Here is a 22844-nt window from a genome sequence, read left to right as displayed (position 1 = left end):
TTTCGGGCTGCTGATGAAAAATTGGCTGATAAGATGGACGAACTTCACGAGTGGAGACAGGGGAGGAGACGATATACAGACGACTGGTACGCTTCAAATGCAGAAACCAGTAGGATCATCGATCACCTCATCGCATTAGGCAATGCCGAAACTTTTTTCTATAAATAACACACTGTAAAAAAATCTACGAGACCAAAAAGAATATTTCTTCGATATGAGTGAAAAAATTAGTGACGTCCAGGCATTAAAACAAATGCTAAATTTGTCAGTCGAATATATAAAAATTCAAGAATTGGAAGTGGACAAACCTTACGCAATAACTTCCGGTTCAATTGTTGCAACCCAGTATGGTCCCAAAGTACGTCTGTTGCTCAACGGACAATACAGTCTATTTTTACCAGATCGATACGCTAGCATGTTATCCGACGAGAAGCTATCTATTTTAATCGAGAGTAAAACTCGAATCGTGTACAAGGGGACAAAAGAACTTCTTGGTAAGAAAACAAAGCACATAATAGAATTTGTTTAACGGTTGCGTAGTATATATAAATAATATGCCGTAAAAAAATTATACGAGAGGGAAACAAAAAATCTCGGAACATATATAAAATAACATATCGTAAAAAAAAATACATCATGAAGCCCAAGGGCGTCGTGTACCAGATACCATATTCGAATCTGAAAACGCTGGGTGCCCTCGATGGGTTACTCACCAAGAAACAACTCAAGAAGAAACGTTCATGCTTGTCCAAAGGACACGGAATGAAATTGCTGCTCAGCACTCCACAATTGAAAAAGTTGCAGCATTCGCGGAAGCAGCAGAAGATTGGAGGTTTCATATTCAGCATTCCGGCCATCTTGGCAGCTTTGGGTGCAGTGGGCAGCTTGGCTGGAGGCAGTGCCGCTATCGCCAAAACCGTCATCGATGCAAAGAAGAACAAGGCCGAGCTGGAAGAACAGAAACGTCACAACCTGGCTATGGAGAAGAAGGGGAAAGGTGTGACCAAAAAGCAAAAAAGCAACCTCGATGCTTTGAAGAAATATAAAAAAAAGAAGAAGCCCTGTCCAACTTCGATATTGAATCTCTGATCGAACCGTTGGGAATAAGGAACTTCAGGGGTGTTTTCATGTCCGATTCTCTACCCTCTGCTGTGAAGAAAAAGGAGTATGGCGTGGTCAACCTGGACAGTTACAAAAATCCTGGTACACATTGGATATGCTACCTCAAAATTGACGATAACAATGCATTTGTTTTCGATTCGTTCGGTGGCACACCGCCTGCCAGGTTGGTGAAGTATCTCAGTGTTGCCAACCTCTACTACAATGACAAACGCATCCAGGGTTTCACCGATGTTAACTGCGGCCACCTATGCCTTTCCGTTCTCGCATACATGTCTAAAATAAATAACCCGTCGGTGGAACATTTTCAGAAAGCATTGTGGTACCTAAAACACCATGGGAGTGTTCCATCTCACCAGCGAGACTTCGGTCTTGAAACTCGCGTTGAATGACGACATCATCTATCCTAAATCTATTGCTCTTCGTGCATTCTACAGCATGTACCTAATACCCAATGTCACGGAGCACAATAACAAAATTACTGTTGGAAATGAAAAAATAGTTATCACGCCAGGACAGTACAATCTGTCTACCTTGCAAGCCCAATTGCCAAGAAATGTACTGCTATCTCAAAATTCTGTAACTCACAGAGTTGAAATTGTGTCTGCTACGGAAACAGTAGACCTAGGCACTGTTGGAGAGCTTCTGGGATTCAAGAACAACACAAAGCTCGAACCTGGCATCAAGCACATCGGTGCCAACATTCCTAAATTTCTAGCTATCGAGACTCTGAACATACATTGCAATGTGGCAGAAGGCATGATCACCAAATCCTCGGATGGTATCCCAGGCAGCCACAAGCAAACAGGTATCATCGCTACGTTCAAACCAAACTCTGAATTCATGGAACCGATTATCTACACACCCTCACCACCGATATACTTCCCTATATCTCGTAATCGCATAGACAACATAAAATTGGCAGTGACAAACGAAAAAGATGAGGTGGTGAATTTTGCCGGAGCTACTACCACCGCCGTCGTGGAGATTAACGTATAATAAATAACAATCATGGAGCAAATCGAAAGTTACGAGTTGCAATCTTTCCCACCCAATCGCCGCACGTTCGCCAATTTGAACGAGCCGAACAGGGAGATCGAATACGATGTGGACGTTGGGGATGGGTTCATTCACCCTCACAGAGCTGATTTGTATATCAAGTTTGATGTGGTGAAGAGAGACAACGGCGAAGCATTCCACGCCAATGCAAATTTAAGACTTGTGGACAATTTTGTGCCGTATCTGTTCTCGCAAGTGGAAGTTAGAAAGCATGGCACCGTCATCGATAGGGTTGACTACCCTGGGATTACTTCTACAGCTGTGGGAACACTGAAACTCTCCAAGACCGATGCAGCATACTACCAGGCGGGGGGATTCGAAGCAGATACAAAAATCAAAACTCGAAGCCACACAGTACTGTTTCCCATGCGCTTGCTTCCAGGCTTCTTCTCCGACTACACGGAGATTATGTGGAAGGGTGGCTTGCGCGTCACTTTTCGCAGAAGCGCCAACGACAACGATGTGCTGATGCGTTACAGCACCTTGGGTGCAGACGGTGCAGCACTTGCCAACACACTACCCGACGCAGCCAAGTGCGTCATCCAGTTCATGGAGCTGCGCATGCCTGTGGTGGAATACGAATCTAACTACGGTCTCAAGTACAAAGCCGACATTTTGAAGAACCCCCAAGTACCCATCCAATTTTACGGTTACCAGTTTGTGCAGAAACCTGCTTCCGGCAGCCATTTTGAATTTGATGTTACTACGCAGTTCAACAGCATCCGGTACGATATGCCTGAGTTTGCGGTCGTGCTCTTCCAGACGGGGAAAGATAATAACCAAGAGAAAGATTCTAGCCAGTTTGATAATTGCAAAATTAAGAATGTTTACCTCAAAAATGGAAGGAATGAAGTTTTTCCACGCGAGAATTATAACTTAAACATTACGAACAACGATTACCTGAAACTTTACGAGGCGTACACAGCTTACAAGAGAGTGACCTCCGGCAATGTGGACGTGTACTACAACCCCAACGAGTTCATAGCTCGCAGACCCATGTTTGTCATCAACACATCTAAAAGAAAACAGGTGGTTGTTAACGATCGTACCAACATCAAGATTGTATGCGAGTTCCACGACGCCTTGCCTGCAGATACTCTGTGCAGTGTCATTCTTATTGCAGAGAAAACATTTGTGTATGACGTCAAGAATGAAAGAGTGACTGAACAGTTTTAAATAAATAAAAAAAAATAGCACACAATAAGAAATGTGGAATTTTATATATATAAGTACAAATTGCAATTAGCAGTTTCCAGAAGTTTAATTTTGCTGTGCCATGCATGCATGTAATCGAGGAAGTGGAAGTAAATTAAAATTGTTTTTTTTCTTTTCGCATTGCCTATTACTTTTTGTTACACTCTGGGCAGGCCTTACTAGTTTGGAGGCGATAGTGGCCCCACGGAAGTGTATGGACCCCACATTCAAGAATACACCTCTTGTCGTCGTGTGCATCCAGAGCAACTTTCCTGACAATATTAGTTGTAAGCACATGATCGACGCTTTGGATACGATGCTCTTTTTGTAGAATGGGCGATTTTGTTCTGAGGCACTCGAGGTAATCCTCAAACTTGAGGTGCTCCCGAACCACTTGCCTGCTTACACCCTTTGCCTTTTTTGTTACAGAACCCTCAGCCCGGATCGCATAGGCTTTGGCACGAAGTCCAGCAAACTCCACAATCACATCCCCGTTTTTCTCGTCCTTGAGTTTGCCGGGTATTTTTTTGTTCCGGGGCAGAATTCCATACCGGTTTAGCTGGGGATAGCCCGATGTGTCGAAGAGCTTGACAAGAGCTGGAACTTTGGCTATATCACCATACGCATCGGCCGTGCGAACATGGTACACCAAGCTGTCTGTGTCTGTGTAGAGGAGCGAGATATTGTGGTTGAAGTGTGCACGTAGTATGTCGTAATATGTCTCGAACATGCACAACTTGCTCAGATCCAAAACTGCAGCTCCCACATAGATGGGCTTGTTGAGTAGCACCTCGCCCCGGTTCATGTGAACCAGAGACATCTGTTCGTTGTAAATTGTTCGAGATCTGAACAGCGGGCTTGCAACAAGTCGACGACACTGTGTTTTCTTCGTCACCAACCTCACATCAACGCGATTTCGCACATTCTCCATGGTCTTCCCAAATACCGCATTGTTCATTAATTTGAAAAAAATCGCGATCAAGTTCCGAAGTGGCAGCAGTGCGATGTTTGGTGTTCAGTTCGATGTACGGCTTCAACCATGGAGACTGCCTGAACAAGAGCACGCGGTAAACTGCTTTGACCGAGACCCCTTGCTGCATTAACCACTGGAGGTTCCGGTAGTGTAGCACATAACGCTTTTTGGGCTCCAAGTCCATGACGAGCTTCGGTTGATCCGAGCCAGGTGGACACTTGAATTCCGGAGCAGGCGAAAGGTCACAGAATGTATCCTGCAGCTTCTCGGGGAAGTCAAGGTCCACCTCGGCAAAAAACCCAAACTCGTCGCACTCTTTTTCGATGTCGTGGTATAAAGGATCAACCCACTCAAACTGTCCTGTTGGGAGTGGCTGCATCATGGAGTGCCCGTAAAGATTATTCACATCAGTGTACATGATGTAGCTTGATGGTTGGGAGGGGTCGTAACCAGTGGCCATGTGGTGATTGTTGGCGTGTGCGAAGCGTTGCGACACTTGGACCATGCCGCCCCGGATAGCTCTCTCGATGAAAAGCATGATATCAATATGGGAGATAAGTGAAAGTTTAATTTTAGTCAGCAGGAGCATGGCCGACCATGCCAGTCCAGGAAGGCTGTAAAAATATACAGGGTCCAGGTTGTAAATGTTTATCGCAGTCGCCCGAAACGCCTGGAACACATCGGCAAGAAGCGTCACATCAAGCTTCAGGTATGCATCGTGGTAATCACCAAAAGTTCGGCAACCCAACTTGACCCACATAGACTGAGCATGCTTGTACTCCTCGTCGGTAATACCTGAACCTCTCAGCTGGCTGTAGAACTTATCCTGGGGAGGCAGCAACTCTTCTTCGAACTTGGAAGGGTCGGTGACGTATTCGTAGGGGTAGACCCCTTTACGTCTGATGAGTGCGACATCTAAGTTCGGGAAATTTGATGTGGTAATGGCTAGTTGGTCGTCTCTGAGCTTCCCAGCAAGAGCATCCAGGCTTGCCTGGAGGAACCTCAGAGAGTCGAGGAACCGAAGCACGATGCTCCTGCTTTTTGAGTCGGGGATCGGCACCCACTTGCTGACGCTAATATAACGCTCCTCGTTTTGTGCCAGGACATTGATTCTTGCATTGTCGTACCCTAGATGTGTGACCAAGTGATGGAAATCATATCCCGAGCCATTGTGAAAAAAGACCGGTATGAAGCGCGGGTCCCTGGCTCTCAAGTTACACCTGTTGCACCACGGGCCAATGTAGCTTCCGGTCCCATAATAGTCATGGTGGTGGACCTTTTTGTTATCGTCATTGAAGACTGAGTTGCAAACAGAACAATTTAGAGCCATTTCGTGCTGATGCTTGTCTTCCGGAGACAGAGGCAGCATGGGCTTGGGGGCCAACAGCACCTTCCCTATCTTGATGCCTTCCTGTTGCATTCTCTCCAGGAAGTGTTTGACCGGGTCGGGACCGCGATACACATAGGGCTCGGAGGCAATATGTTGGTCTCGCCACACCACAACATAGGAGTAACTCGAGGCCTCATGGATTTGGAAAGGAATAGTAGAGGATGTTTCGGGGTTGGGATGGCAGTTAGACAGAGGTTGAAGAAAGGCCTCGAAGTCTGCTACAATATAGGCAGGATGCTTCACCATAGCACTGTGCATGCGAAAACACTCTACTGCACCAGGTTCGGGCAGGATAGTTCGTGCAGGCTTGTTGGTACCACAGTAGAGCATGTGGCGAGCTAGCTTCTCAGCAGCAATGTTGGGTCCTCGAGAGTGTTTGAATTTATAATGGTTTCGGTTGTCGAAAGTGGACAGGCACCTGCGACACACCACGATGTGACCATTATGTCTATTTTTCTGATTTGAAACAAGTCTGGAAAGAGAGCGAATAAGCATATAATGGTAGCAGGTGTTATTCTTGATAAGAAGAAGGTCAATTTGCTGTGCACTATCATCATCTACATCACTTACCCGAATAGGGTAGACGATGTTTGCCTCGGTGAGACCGTAAACATTGATGGCTAATTGCAGGCCCAACAAGTCACGAGCACGAACCTCAAACTTGCGAATATGCAAGACTTCTACAGGGTAGGCAATCCCGGCCATTGCATCCTCCAGTTCCGACTCATACTGCTTGTAGTGTGCAACACGGCGTGGACTGTTTTCCCGAGGTATAGGGTGCAATGCTGCCAGCACCGACCAGAGGAAGCATTTGGTGTCTTTGTTCTGAATATTGAGAACAGCTTTCCTTGCTTCAACCTCGGGTGGCAGGGCAATATAGCTAGACCCTGCCAGTGGCAGGAACTTGTTAAGTGTCAGACAAAGTTCGTGGGAGTCGCCACACAGCGAACCGCCCGAGCCTTCAGCCTGATGCTCCTCGTGCTTTGCCACAAGCTCCTCGACAAACTTGTCGTAGATGCTGTCGAGGTCAGTGACATCTGCCTGATGCAGTGTTTTTGCTTTTGTGGCATGGAAGAATTTATATATTTCATCAGACGGTTTCTTATACTTGCAGCATAGCACAGCATAGAATTTAGTGGAGTGTGTGGCCAATGCATCGTTGAGGATGGATATTATCTCGCTCTCCAGAAAACTACGCACATCGCAGAAGCTGTCTGATGTTATGTCAAAGTCTTCTAATAAATGCTCAAACGCAAACCGGTCTGCTTTCTTCGCCAGCTTGACGCGTTTGGCAGGTGGCGATGCATCGAGGGAGGTTACTTCTACCTTTCGCTTGGAAGGTTGCGGTAGAGATGTTCCAGTGCTCTTGCAAGTAAGCTGGTGTCGCTTGAAGTTGGCAATAGTAATATTTTTTCCACACTTAGAGCACAGTTTGGTCGCATATATTCGCTTTCCCGGCACACAAGTACGACAGTGCCTTTGAAAATTTTTACTTGACACAGCAGTTTGGCACGTAGGGCAATTTTTTACAGAATGCATAATGCAGAGATTTTTTGGGGGTATGTTATTTAATACCCAATGCTGTGCAATGCAAAATATAATTGTTAACTTTTTTTTAAAAAAAATCTATTTTTGAAATATTCTCTATGACCTTACTTGGGTTTTTCCGCCAAATTATATGCTTCTAGTCTCCTATACTTTGGTGGAGCCCGTTCAGGTTCTATCCCCCGCCATGTGGGTTCCTCTGCCAATCCAGCAAAGGTGAGAAATCAGCGCTGTGCTCCGGCTTATATAGATTTAGACAGCCAATAGAAATCTTGCTTACTTAAACCAATCAGAAAACACCACGTATAAATTATTAGCCAATCAAAATTTCTGTTTTTTACTCGAGACACTAAGCCAATCAGAAAACAACACGACTGATATGACATCATTATATTACGTAATAACTTGTTGCTACACACTACAGCTTACAGGTTGGCAAAATCTGATATGAAAGCAGATAATACGCTTAAGTTTTATTTATATATAATTTTCACGGGCGTACAATATTGTCAACAGTATCATATTTGAGCAGGTCGCTTGTCACCTAAACACTACAGCTTACAGGTTGGCAAAATCTGATATGAAAGCAGATAATACGCTTAAGTCTTATTTATATATAATTTTCACGGGCGTACAATATTGTCAACAGTATCATATTTGAGCAGGTCGCTTGTCACCTAAACACTACAGCTTACAGGTTGGCAAAATCTGATATGAAAGCAGATAATACGCTTAAGTCTTATTTATATATAATTTTCACGGGCGTACAATATTGTCAACAGTATCATATTTGAGCAGGTCGCTTGTCACCTAAACACTACAGCTTACAGGTTGGCAAAATCTGATATGAAAGCAGATAATACGCTTAAGTCTTATTTATATATAATTTTCACGGGCGTACAATATTGTCAACAGTATCATATTTGAGCAGGTCGCTTGTCACCTAAACACTACAGCTTACAGGTTGGCAAAATCTGATATGAAAGCAGATAATACGCTTAAGTCTTATTTATATATAATTTTCACGGGCGTACAATATTGTTAAGAGCGTCAGTTTCCGTAGAGCTCTCTTTTTCTATCTTCTCTCTATACAGTGAAGCTGTAGAAGACACAATTAGCTAACCTAGCATACAACATACCTTCCTAATTAATATGGATATTGTCACACATTCCTCTTATTTTATACTGTTGTAAATGGAAAGGATTATGTACGGTAAATGTTTTGTACATTATAGGGAAAAAATGCAAAATATCCCCCAATTTTAATTCGATCCACCTCTGAATCGATTTTTTTACATATTCTCACGCCGGCACATATGTTGTTCTATTTTGCTTCTTTTACTTGCCTTGCTTAATTAACTCTCGCTAATTAGCATTTTTTTGGAAGAAGTCAACTAGAACAACATATGGCGGTATGAGAAATATGCAAATTAAAGAATATTTTAGTAATATAAGGGCCCTAGCAATTAGCTTCGTCGACTAAGAGTACTCTTTTAAACGTCTTCAGCTAGATCGTATTACTAAGCGAAGATATTCAAAATGTTTGGGTGTTGAAAAAGTTTGACCTACTTTTTATTTCTATTGTTTGCTAATAGATGGCGCTGATAGTACCTCCTCTCTCTCTCTCCCCTCTTCTCCTCTCCCCCTCTTTCTCCTCCTCCTCTGCTGTATGACAAATAGCACAAACATAAAATCAAGATTTTGGAGAGCAAAACATAAAATTTGCATGCATCTGATGTCGAACTAGGAACTTTATCTTTCGGGGGGTCAACATTATTTTTGTACTCAGTCGTCATATAACATGAACACACGCAAACATTCACATGTGCTTTTATTATTTTGTGTTCGGTAAGTACAAGTATATTCTTACATAAATTATTGTTTCATTTAATAAATTGTAAACTCGGAGCCTGCTATACTAACACTCCTTCTGTGTTTCATTATACTATTGAAAGCGAATGTTGCGTGCATACGGAAATAACACAGAAAAAAAAAGCGGATGGAAGCAATTTAAAATCAGTGGAGCAAGGTTAGTATTACGAGAACGTAAAAACATGTGCTTTCATTCAACTTCGAAAAATAAGAATAAATGTGTGCATACAGAACACATATGCTTTCTTTTCACAGTTGTAAAATCATATAAATTGTACATGAAGTAAGTTGCGGGAAGGCTCTCTCTTTTATGTCTGTGTATATGTATGTTGTACAACTAGGTACAAGTATTGTACAATTAGGTACAAATTGTTGTACAATTATTTCCCCCAGTTGCCCAGTTGGAGTTGGGGGCATAACACTGGTACTATTTGTACTCACAGTGCTTACTCATGTATTTTGTTTAATATTTTATTTCAAATTCACTGTCAGAAACTAGTGTTGCCAGTTCCTGGATGTAGGTTTACCTACTCTGTTGGTTGTCACTGTCAAGCTTCCAGTATTCGTACAGCATAAAAAGCCATAACCCCCCCCCCTCAAAATATATACATTGTATACGCCAAAATGCCCAATAGCCTAGCAACACATCATGAAAGAACATGCCAAGAGGACCCAGTGGGTTTATAAGTCAGTGCTGCCAACTCCTATTTGTAGGTTAGCTTAGCTTGTGAAAGATCATATAGTGGAATTTTTGTAGAGTGGGTTGGCAACACCGACGAGCATCAAATAATAATTTCGAGCCTCAAATGATAATTCGAGCCTCGTCAGTGTTGCCAATTCCTATTTGTAGGTTAGCTTAGCCAGTGAAAAATCATATAGTGGAATTTTCTTCGGATGGGTTGGCAAAACCCAAGCCTCAAAGGAGGAACATCCAATAGAGTTGCCAAATGTAAAAAAAGGACAATAGGTCCCCCTCATAAAAGGCTACAGTAAGAGCCCACAGGTCGCCAACACTAAGCCCCCAACAGTGTTGCCAAACATAAAGAGTACATGGACCCCTCAGGCCCTTTGATGAAAATTTACAGTGAAAAACCCAGTAGGTTAACAACACTGTCAAAGAATCTACGGCAGTGTTGCCAGATGTAAACAGGGGGCAATGGACCCCCCTCATAAAAGGCTACAGTAAGGGCCCACAGTGTTGCCAACTCTGTGCCCTCAAAATATACATCATAAAAGGCTACGACGAGCCTCAAATGATGATTCGAGCCTCAAAAGAGGATTCAGAACTCTCCATTTGTATCTACTGTTTGTTTACAATTAGAACGATTTAGGCATTGTTCGCAATTAGAACCTGGAATTATTTCTCATTTACGTGTGTTCACAATTACGATCATTTAGGCATTGTTCGCTATTATGACCTGAAATTATTTCTGTGTTTCGTGTGTTTACAATTAGAACGATTTAATCAAAGTTTGCAATTAGGATCAGGAATTATTTCTCACTTTCGTGTGCTCGCAATTAGAACGATTTAGGCATTGTTCGGAATTAGGATCTGGAATGTTTTCTCACATACGTGCGTTCGCAATTAGTATCATTTACGCATTGTTCGCTATTAGTACCTGGAATTATTTATCTCTTTCGTGTGTTTGCAATTAGGGCGATTTTGTCAAATTTTGCAATTAGGATCTGGAATTATTTCTCACTTTCTTGTGCTCGCAATTAGGACAATTTAGGCATTGTTCGCTTAGGACCTGGAATTATTTATCTTTCGTGTATTCGCAATTAGAACGAACTAGGCATTGTTCGCAAGTACTTAAGACCTGGAATTATTTCTCACTTCCATGTGTTCGTAATTAGGACGATTTCGGTATTGATCCCAATTAGGACAGCACCGACTCAACTCCCGTAAAAAGGAATTTACTCAGTGCACTGCACTTGATATAAAAAGGTAAAGTATTCCCCTGTGCTTAGCACCATGCCATGAAGGCGTGTAGGGGGGGTGGGGATAACGCCCCACACTTTCTTGATCCGGTCGTGAGTGGGGGTGATGTTATCAGCATCACGCCTCTGACCGTGTTTACCCCCCCCCCCAGGGTTTCCCCCTGGTACCCATGTAATTCGACGCTGCTGCACTTGGTATAAAATCAGATTTCCGTGCTTTGTTAGGTGTTAAAATTAGAACCAATTATGGTTTAATTCAATAGAAGAATTTCTAATTTTTTAAACTATTCCAGCATTTTATTTGCTTTTACTTCTAGATCTGGTGATTTGGAATAATTTTATTGACTGTACAACTTTCTGAATCAAATTATTATTCCGTGTTGGAAGGAAGTCTATGTTAGTGCAGATGAACCGCTCAGGTAAGCAAAGATTAGTCTAATTTTGCCAAAGAAAAGCCTACTGTAGGTTAGTGAAAGATTGTTAGATTATTAACATTTAAGTTTCTGGAACAAATTCCTTATAAAACTAAGTATGTCTATAGTAATTGAAGAAACGAGTTAGTGAAGAACATTACATAGTACTGCTGCGTAATATCCTTTTATCTCCCAACCCGTGAATTATACTGCACATGCGTGCTGAACGTTCTTTCTTCGTTTTTCGTCTAAGATCAGATTCAATTTTCTTCTGCACTTTCTAAGTGACGTAATATTCTAAAGTTAACGTCAGTCACGTGATTGGAGGTAGGTTGTTCCCATACTCCTTAATAAATAACAAACGAAGAACGGTCATGTTCATTTTTGATCACGTGGTCACTTTCATGTTCACTTTCGTCACCATCACATAACTATGCGTCCTTCCCTTCTTCCCATCCACTTGCTCATACAAGTACAGTAGGTACATTACATTAATGCCCAATTTTGAATACTAAGGAATTTACACATACTAACAATTACTGTTAAAATAGCAAAACTAATTTTTTTAAAAAAATTCTCAGGACAAGTTACAATGAGTAATATTAAAAACAGAAAAAGTTTTAAAGGTAATGTCCATTAAGGGATAATGTGCCCTGCGTAATATTATGTACCATAAAACAAATGCTTCATTAGCAAGCTCTTTACTTTCATTTTAAATGAATTGGATTGTAAATGTTAGACACATACTCAACAAGCCTTTAAACCTTTTTAAGGATAGTGGTTAAAAATTCAATCTATTTATCAATTATGTTCATCATATAGAATATTCCAGCTGAAGACAGTCAAAAGAAAGAATATTCAGCTACACAAAAGCACTCATGTGTAGTGCAGTTACCACGATTTGAATATTGGTTTCACATGTGGCTAATGGAGGGTTTATACAAAAATAATTGAATTAAGAACACTTTGACGAACGTGCCTTGTGCTGCACGTCGCGAAGGGTAGAAATGTGTCCAGGATCCTTGTTTGGATTCCTGATGTAGGCAACCTGGAGATACAAGTAGGAAGACTTAGTCGAATAGGGAGAACGCCTGGGGTTTCGGGTTCGAATCCTGGCCTGGGCATGGTGTTCTTTGTGAGTGTCATTCCATCGATTTCATCATATCTTAATTCATCCCCACCTTCGCATTTAGCCAAAAGACACAGAAAAGGGAAGTAAAAACTAAACTAAATCTACCGAAGGTCGAAAAACCATGCTAGGAGTGCTCCAGAAGAAAATCGGTAGGATGGTCAAAATAAGTGTGTAAATAAAGTTCCCCGTGCATATAGACCATGCCATCATGTGCCCCACACACTCTAGATCTCGGCCATTTTCTAGGTGATGTGATAAGCACCACGCTTCGGCCGCCTTTACACCCCCACGTTTGCCACACAGGTACACATTGATTTGAGGCAAGGTGATCCCCAGAGCCGCTTTATTCCGCCGTTAGATCACCCACCTCGGAAATCAAACCCGGGTCTCCCGCCTGGCAGTCAGAAGCCAGCCGAAGCCCTACCGACTAGATGGTCAACATTGAATTTATTTACTGGAAAATTTCTGAATACGGAATCACCCATTTCATGTTTTTCAAGACAGGGAGAGAGGAGAAGATGGAAGAGTTATTCCAGGTAGGAATGTAAGACAATTAGTGAAAGTGGAGAGAAATGTTAGAGAAAGTAGATTTCTTATCAGACAGGGTGGTAATTAATGGCGATACCAAGGAATCGTCTTGTTACCAGACCGAAGCTTTATTGGCAACAAAGGTAAATTTCAAACCCTGACGTGATTTTTACACCCTCTTCCATAACAAAAGAATAGTTTCAACAAAGGTAATCTTGTGCATGTAGTAAATACACTTGTGTTCTTGTAACGTTGTAACTACACTCACTGACAATATCCAACAAACTTGATGATTTCGTTTGGTCTTGTACGGTGAGAGCTTCCCGCCTGTACACTGGAACTCTAGGCCACTAAAGCTGAAGAGCAGAAGTGGGTCATATTCTTGCTTTGTTAGGTAACTATGCCGCGAGAGAAGGCGCCATCCTTTTCAGGGAACCTACACCTGTTTCTTCTGCCATGATGACAATGCCACACTGCACTGTAAACTACGAACGGCGAGAGACTCATGAATGCACGAACGCGACTGACGAAGCCTCCACCTTTTCTCCTCTTCTTACGGCGCTACAGCATCGCTGCACGCTCTACAGCCCACGCGTGGAAACGAGAGCTCCTATTTCAGAAATACACACTCGTACATTCACTGCTTATTATTAAGAAAATACGTACAAATATTGTGTGTGTTGGTTATTATTGGCTAGAAAGACACGAACAAGGTTAGAAATTAAAAAATATATTTAAGGTAATGTTCAACGCTAGTAGCCTCTTGTCACATTCACTAACAAAACACGGAGCAGCTTATAGAAATAAAAAATATAAAAAAATTGAGGTTACCTTATTTAAACAACGATCTAAATCGTAAACATACGTGAGAACAATGAAATTATTACTGTTATTATTATTATTTGTAGTAGTAGCAGCAGCAGTAGCAGTAGTAATAGCAGTAGTGACTTTAGAAGTAACTTAGCAGAAATTTTTAAAATCTGAATTTTAATTCATTCACTATGCCCAGCGTAGATGCTGTTTTTGTTTTCTCCTCTCCAAAAGTAGTGTCCCTGATTTATTGCCACGGAAGAAAAATTCGGGAAACTCCCGGAAAAAGCCCGTTCCAACCGCATACTTTCAGAAGCATGCACTTATAGCCTGATTCCGGAAAACTTTTAACTGAGCGTCTGTTTGTTGAATAATGGTTCCCCTCATTTTCTCCTTTTATTGTTTCATTTCGGGTTTATATTTTGCAGAAAATTTGGGTTTCCATAACAGGCAAGGATTGCAATTTAATCGTAAATTTTCTATCGCCTTTATTTATACATGCGTGTTATATATATTATATATAAATGTTGGTGTACAATACATACAACTACGAGGTGGCTCAAAAAGTCAATTAACACCCCTGGTACAAGGCCACTGCAGCGCGTAACATGGAAATGGTGATGACGAATCGTTATCAGGCCAAGGGGGAACCACATAAGAGCCACCCGCGCAGTCGGCGGCAATCTTGATGTCCGCCATCTTGAATTCAACTTCAGAATTTTAAATGGGAAGGGGGTCGTGCGACATATTAAAATGGGCTAGAATTTCACGAGAAATGCAATGGTGAAGGTTTTTTCGACGTATCTTTAACCATTAAAATGTTATGACTGAATTCTTCCACCAATTTCCTCCTTTTCGAGGTGTTAGAAAAATACCTTAAAATTTGTTTAGCGCATCGGTAATGCATCTAGATCAAAGTGATGTCTAGGGAGAGAAGTTCGCATGCCATTGCACACGATTTTAATCGGATACATCCACGAAGAGCTGCGCATTATGAATGGTTGTCGCGAACAATTTACAGTGTGACGCTTCCATTGAATTAAAAGTCCTTCACAGTGACAAGGCTAATGTTTATGTTCATAAGGAAGTTCCTAAACAGAATATGTGAACCTTGTCATCTGATAACTAACAGAAACTGCTGGACAGAAACTGCTTCACAACGTTCCCATAGTGTTCTGGTGTTCTTCCCTATTGAAAAAACTCTGTAAAAAGTACCTTCTTCCATAAGCAAGGATGAAAAACACTGTTTATATAACAAATCCAAGTAGCCCTAAGCATTTAAGGTTCCGTTGATGGAAAATTGACTAACCAATCGTGTTCCACACAGCACGCCACATTATTAACTTACCAGCACTAACAATTCAGCTTTGATCTGTCAAAAATGGGTTATCAGATAAAAAGCATCGAATATTCTGTTTATGAACTTCCTTATGAACATAAACATTAGCCTTGTCACTGTGAAGGACTTTTAATTCAATGGAAGCGTCACACTGTAATTGTTCGCGACAACCATTCATAATGCACAGCTCTTCCTGTATGTATCCGATTAAAATCGTGTGCAATGGCATGCGAACTTCTCTCCCTAGACATCACTTTGATCTCGATGCATTACCGATGCGCTAAACAAATTTTAAGGCATTTTTCTAACACCTCGAAAAGTAGGAAATTGGTAGAAGAATTCAATCATAACATTTACTGGTTAAAGATACGTCGAAAAAACCTTCACCATTGCATTTCTCGTAAAATTCTAGTCTGATTTGATATTTCGTATCACCCCTTTCCCATTTAAAATTCTGAAGTTGAATTCAAGATAGCGGACATCAAGATGGCCGCCGACCGCGCGGGTGGCGTCAATGTGGTTCCCCCTTGGCCTGGCAAAGATTGGCCATCACCATTTCCATGTTGCGCGCTGCAGTGGCCTTGTACCGAGGGTGTTAAGTGACTTTTTGAGCCACCCTGTATATTACATATTACATGATTAATAACGTTTTATGTTACCATATTACGAGACCAAGAAGATACCTGCAGTTGATTTACCCAATATATGGGGGCTTCAAATTTCATTTATTGCCATGATTTAATTATTAATATTATAATTTACACTACCACCAAACCAAAAAATAATGAATAAAAATAATTAAGGTTAGGACCGTTTCCAAACTGATAAAGGTAAGCAAAACAAGTGGTGTTCTTATAGAAGCAATCAAAGAACGAATGTGACTACCGTAGATTGCAACGGTAAATCATCTTTTTTGTCGTTTATTTCCACGGAAACTTCAACAGATGCATGTTGAAGCACTGACACCTCTGTACTGTATACAGCAAGCCTTCACCGGATAATCACTATTCTTCCACTGTCGCCATCCTTCCTAATCGATTTTTGTCAGCGATGAGCAAGAACGTGCATGTCATGCTAGTCAGATGTTATGTCAGAGACAGTTCTTCTCACAGCTGCGTTGTAGGTGAAAAATTGCACTCATAGTGCATCCTTCCGGGACGTCACATCTGGACTATGCGGTGGGTGTGGTAAACATCAAGCCAATTCAAGTTTCAATCTCTACTTCCACACCACCAATGTTCACCTACGACGTCGTGAGAGCGATAATGAAAATGAGTTATGATTATTAAATGAAATTAATGAATCACGCTCACAGTCTCATGACACATTCGGGACTCGAACCTCGGGACTTCGGTGGTGACTGAAAGTCGACAAATGAATTCGATCGACGCATAGAATTAAAACGAAGTCACAAACTGAAAAGGAATATTCTAGGCTCTAATTTCACACTAAGCATAGTATATAATTTACGTTAATAGTAACATTATTTTCTTAATAGCGTATCAATCCCTAAGATTGTATGTTTATTTTATTAAGTCTCTCTGAACGCTTCATGTTGACCAGGGCATTCACTTGTTTTTCTCAGCTGTCTCAAGCCTCTTAGGCATGTTTACAATGCATTGTGTTGTGCCATGCAAACCTCCTGAGCATTCAGGAAACAGGTAATACTTCTGGTTATGGTATCAGCGGTTTGCATGGTAGCAATTATAATAAACACGATTCGGCGATTCGGCATCGAGGAAGAGCTCGATGGCCAGGGAATATAGAGGTGAGACAAGCTGGGAAGTGACTGACTTTTGGGATTGAGTGGAGAGAGAGAAGGTGGTCAGCAAGGCAGTAGGTGAGGAGTAGAACGACGCTCTGGTCGACAAATAGGAAGAAGCTTACAGAGGACTACGCTTATTTTGATTCAGCTAAAGACTTCAGATAGACAGGTAATTATCCTACACCCAGCCATGATACAGGTTCAACGGTTCACAAAACCCAACGAGTAACCATTGTCTTTTCAGTAGATTAATTCTTTGTGTAATTTGTACCTTTCGCAGTTGCCAAGCGTAACTCGTCATGCCAATGACGAGTGGTCTCATGAAGAGGATGAATGATGAGTAGTTTACATCACCCCAGCAATTAATTGCATCGATTAACTGGTTAACCTTTTGGTAAGATCCCACGAACTTTAAGGTTCGTTACGTGGTGGAGATTTGGGCTTCTCATCCATTTTTTCGGAAATGCGATGAGAAAAGAGTTTGTTAGCCAGTTTAAATTAACCCCACCGCAAAGCTCGTTACGTGGTGGAGATACGTGGGTCTTTTCATTTCTTACAAGAATGAAAAAAGTTTGTTAGTCAGTTTTAAATTCAACCCCACCCCAAATTTCGTTACATGGTTTTAAATTCAAACCCACCCTAAAATTTTGCTCATTTGTGTAGTTTTTGGTATGTCCTTACCAAAATTAATTTTGAAAATACATAGGGCTTAAAGCTTTTTGCATTTATGGGGGGAGAAGAATTTACTTGTGCCATGATAGATGTCGAGCTTTCACCTTGCTGATGAACTCGACGAAACATTAGATCAATTATTAGATATAGCACGAGGGACTACAAGTTTTAATTTAGATGTCAGCGGCCCAGCTGCAAGTTCCACCCCCAAGTTTACACGTAGCCCAATCTTAACTAGACGCCTTCAGCGACAATTATTGGAAAAACAGAAATGTGAACCACAATTAGAGCAACAAGATCAGGATATTAGAGATTTAGACCAAACACAATTCGCAACCATGGCTCAGTCTCAGTTTGTTCCCTCGACTATTTTAGAGGGTATCCCATTTCAAGGGATAGCCGGGGAAGATGTTTCAAAATTCTTAGATAAAGTGGATAGCCTTGCCATATTAAATGGATGGAACAATGCCCGTAAGCAGGAATTATTCCCAGCCCTTCTGGCCGGGCCAGAGTTACGATGGTACCAGACTTGGAAAGATGGTACAGAAAATCAAGAAGTTTCTTACGAGGAGATACGGCAAAAATTTAAAGACGAATTTACAGGGTCCTTGGATCAACTCCAGATCGAGGAACAAATTCGATACAGATTACACAAGGAAACTGAGCGAGTTACGAATTATGTTCGGGACAAACAGTTACTTCTACTTAAGGCAGACCCCAAAATGAGTGTTCAACAACAAATCAAACACATTATATTAGGATTACAGGTGGATTACATGAAAGATATCCACCATAAAGAGTATGAGTCAGTGCATGGGTTGCTTAAAGATTTAAAATCCTTTGAGAAACTCCAATTTTTGATGAGGCAGCGCAAGCTGAAAGAACTGAGGTACGAAGATCAAAGGGACAGTTTATTCTCTCCTTTGCATAATACACCAGCACTCTCGCAACAGCAGCAGATTTTACTGCAGAGTAACAATCTGGCTACTGCTGAGTCTGCGCAATCGCGACCCACTTCAGACATTGAGGCAAAATTCAAAGCATTGCAAAAGGAGGTTGAGCAATTAAAATTATCTAATAATCCTCAGAATACCAAAGCTCAAGTCCAGGCTCAGGAAACTGGTCTGGAAGCGAGATTAGCCAGTCTCACTTTGAGATTGGATAGCATGGAGGATCAAAAACAGAACCCTGGCACCGACTCATCTACTCCAAAGCAATTTAGAGAACCTTATTATAGGGATAGCTATCAGTCAGGTAATAATTATAGAGGCTCCTATCGGGGTAATAATAATAGACGACAGTACAATAGGGGGTACAGGAATGGACGCAATAATAATAATAACAACTCAGATCGCAATAGGCGATATGGTAATACCCAACAATGGCGAGGACGTGGAAACTTCCGCGGACAGAACTCGCGGGGTTCCTCGTCTTCAGCAGAGCGAGACCAGGAAAACAGGGAAGAGCAACGGGGGAGACCACACTGATCAATTTGTAATTACCCTAACCACACAGCAGCCACTTGTTTTCAGAACATGGAGGCTTTAAACGAACAGTGACTGCCCATAGCAGAGACGTATGCGCAGATTTCGTTGGCAAACAAATAGCAGTCTCTACTTTCCCCTATGAGGAGTTAATTTACATTAACGCAGTGTTAGGGGGACAACGTCAGAGGTTTCTTGTGGATTCCGGAAGCCAAGTATCCGTCACCAGTGATCGAGGTATTCCTACAACTGCCAAACGTTTTAAGATCCATACGGCCATAATTTGAGTAGCAAAAGAACAAATTGAAATTAAAGAGATTGTCCTGTTAACATTTGCAATAAACGGCCGTAATTTTACCCATCCTTTTCGGGTGATTCCAAATTTTGAACATGGGACAATCCTGGGAAATGATTTTTTAAGAGCTCATAAAGCAAATTTGGATATCGATCAAAATCGACTCACTTTGAGGAGATTTGGTACTCCTCCGCGGAACCAGTTAAGGACGGAACACAGAAAAACCTTTGACGTATCCATTAAAGTTGATAGTCTGATCAGGGATTTATATGTGCCGGAATTTGTAACTTCCAGACAAATTAGAATTAAACCTAGATCTCATTTGTGTATTCCTGTCAAATTGACAAATTCTAATAATCAAAATTTAACTTATTTGGAACCAGATTTACAGTTTCAAATGGACACAGGCTTAATGGTGCCTCGAGCCATTGTAAATCCGGAGCCATTTTTAATTTGGATTACTAATCCAAATTCTTGCCAAATTAAAATTAGGAAAGGGGCACGCTTAGGTACCGCAGAGGCATGGCAAAATCCAGCACCAGCTTCGCGTCATATTGCAGATGACGAAGGACCTAACGTTATGGTGACCAAGGAGACTGGCACCGTGACAAAACCAGTGCACGACATTACTAAATTTGATATTAATCCAGCATTGGAACCCGATCAGAAGTTGCAACTTAGACAATTATTAGAGAAGTATGTAGATGTATTTTCTTGGTCCGAGCAGGACATTGGTCGTGCCACTAACTATACGCATCGTATAAAGTTAAAGGACGATTCGGAATTTCATGTCCCAGCCTACCCTATACCTGTACACCTGCGTAAGGAAATTAACCAGCAAATTGACAACTTGCTAGAAGCAGGGGTCATCAGTCCTACGACATCACCATACAATTCACCGGTTTTTCTTGTCAAGAAGAAATCAGGAGCTTATCGCATGGTGCAGGATTTCCGATTACTTAATGCTAGGTTTGTTTTCGATGCAGTTTCTATACGAAACATCTCAGAGATATTGCACAATATGGCCGGTAAGAGCTATTACTGTAGTGTCGATTTGAAACAAGGATTTTTTCAAATACCATTAGCAGAAGAATCGAAAAAGTACACTGCCTTTACTATACCAGCCAGGGGACAATTTGCGATGAATTTTACACCTATGGGACATGTGACTTCTCCTGCGGCAATGACCCGATGTGTTCAGCTCGCTACAGCGGGGATGAACGACAATAACTTTGCCTTTTATATCGATGACATGTTTGTTTTTGCCAATACATTTAAGGATATGTTGGTGAATTTAGAGAAAATGTTTCAATGTTTACGATCTGCCGGATTGAAATTGGCTGTACCTAAATGTTCATTTGGATATTACGAGACAATTGCCTTAGGCCACAATGTGGGCAGATATGGTTACCGTACCAGCGACAGAATACTGTCATCCATTAAAAATTATAAAGTTCCCACCACCACAAAAAAGGTTAAAATGTTTATAGGTCTTTGCAGCTACGTGAGGAAATACATCAAGAATTTTTCTGACATTGCATCACCATTACAAGGTTTAATTCGTAAGGGCAAGAAATTTACATGGGGTCCTGAACAACAATCGGCATTTGAGAAATTATAGGAAGCACTAATTACTGCACCTGTTTTGTTACCGTACGATCCAGCGAAGAACACCAAGGTTTTCACCGATGCTTCATCTCATGCGGTCAGTGGCGTATTAATGCAGCCCAATGCAGAAGGAGAGTACTTGCCATGTGCGTACTGCAGTAGAACGTTGACCGACACTGAAAAAGATTGAGTATTATTGAGCAAGAATTAACAGCAATTTTATATGCTCTCAAATCGTTTAGATTTTTTCTTGTTGGGCGCCATTTTGATTTACACACGGACAACAAAGCAATTACGTACATTAGGACATCCCGTAATTTGAGCTCAAAGCTTCTTCGATGGAGTAACCTTTTGGAGGATTTTTCATTTACTCCGATTCATGTCAAAACTACGGAGAACATCGCCGATCCCCTTAGCAGAGAATGTGGAGAAAACGTAGAGGATGGCAACACTGAAGAAGAAATTTCCGAACCCAGGACACTTACATTATTCGATGCAAGTCTATCATCATGTGTTGGAAGATGGATTATTATATAGACAGCAGAAATTAGGAGCTACTACCAAGAAATTATTATGCATTCCAATGACATTACGTGATTCTGTCATTGAGACACTCCATGCTTCACCCATAGGAGGTTCTCATCTTGGATTTACCAAGTGTTACAATGTGGCCTTATCAAGAATTTACTTTCCAAATATGAAGTTATTTATACAACGGAAAATTAAGGAATGTATTACATGCCAGCAGAATAAACGCCGTCCAGGTCCACCAGTAGGAGAACTGTGCACCTTTCCCGCACAAAAGCCGTTCCAGCGGATTTGCCTGGACTTTTCAGGTCCATATCCTCCCTCATCCAATCTTCGTCATCGATACATAATCGCTGCAACAGATTTTGGGACGCGCTATTTAATAGCCAAACCAGTTGCGGATTGCACGGCCAGTACAGCAGCAGAATTTGTGTATGAAGAGATAGTGTTGCGCTACGGAACCCCACAGGATATTTACACCGATCGCGGATCTGCATTTAAATCTAAGCTTTTCCAGGAACTTGGCAATAAATTGGGAATCACCATCAAGTTTTCACCAGTCGGTCTACATAACTCTATAGGTCTTTCTGAACGGAACCACGGCGTACTGCAGAGTATAATGAAGTGTTATGTGAATTCAAAACACACTGATTGGGTCCAATATTTACAGCCAAGTGTATTCAGTTATAACACTACAAGGAATCAGAATTTGCGATATAGCCCATTCTTTTTAGTACATGGATTCCAACCTACTTTGCCCTGGTAACTTGCATTACACACACCAAGCTGTGAAAATGTGGAGAATGATGTACGGTTCCGAGTATTGGAGAAAGCAAAAACCAATGCTACAGATAACCTGGCGAAGCGACATGTTGAAGTAAAGAAGTATTATGATCGAAAGAGGAAGCAGATCACATTTCAACCAGGTGATAAAGTATTAATTTTTGACAGCACCCAGAAAATTGGAACCGCACGGTGCTTTTCAGGTATTTATAAAGGCCCAGCCACAGTTATTCGAGAAGAGAATCCGAATACATACCTGGTGGAATTCCAAAACAAGCGCGGAAAGACATTAGTGGACTCTATTGCCGTCCAGAGACTCAAAAAATATTATGCGCCAGATGACGGTGAAGGCGAAGAGAACTTGGCAGGTGAAGGTGAAGATGAAGATCATCAA

Source organism: Lepisma saccharinum, chromosome 15, assembly GCF_977018435.1.
Source record: "Lepisma saccharinum chromosome 15, izLepSacc3.1, whole genome shotgun sequence".
Taxonomy (NCBI): domain Eukaryota; kingdom Metazoa; phylum Arthropoda; class Insecta; order Zygentoma; family Lepismatidae; genus Lepisma; species Lepisma saccharinum.
This window is presented reverse-complemented; position numbering follows the sequence as displayed.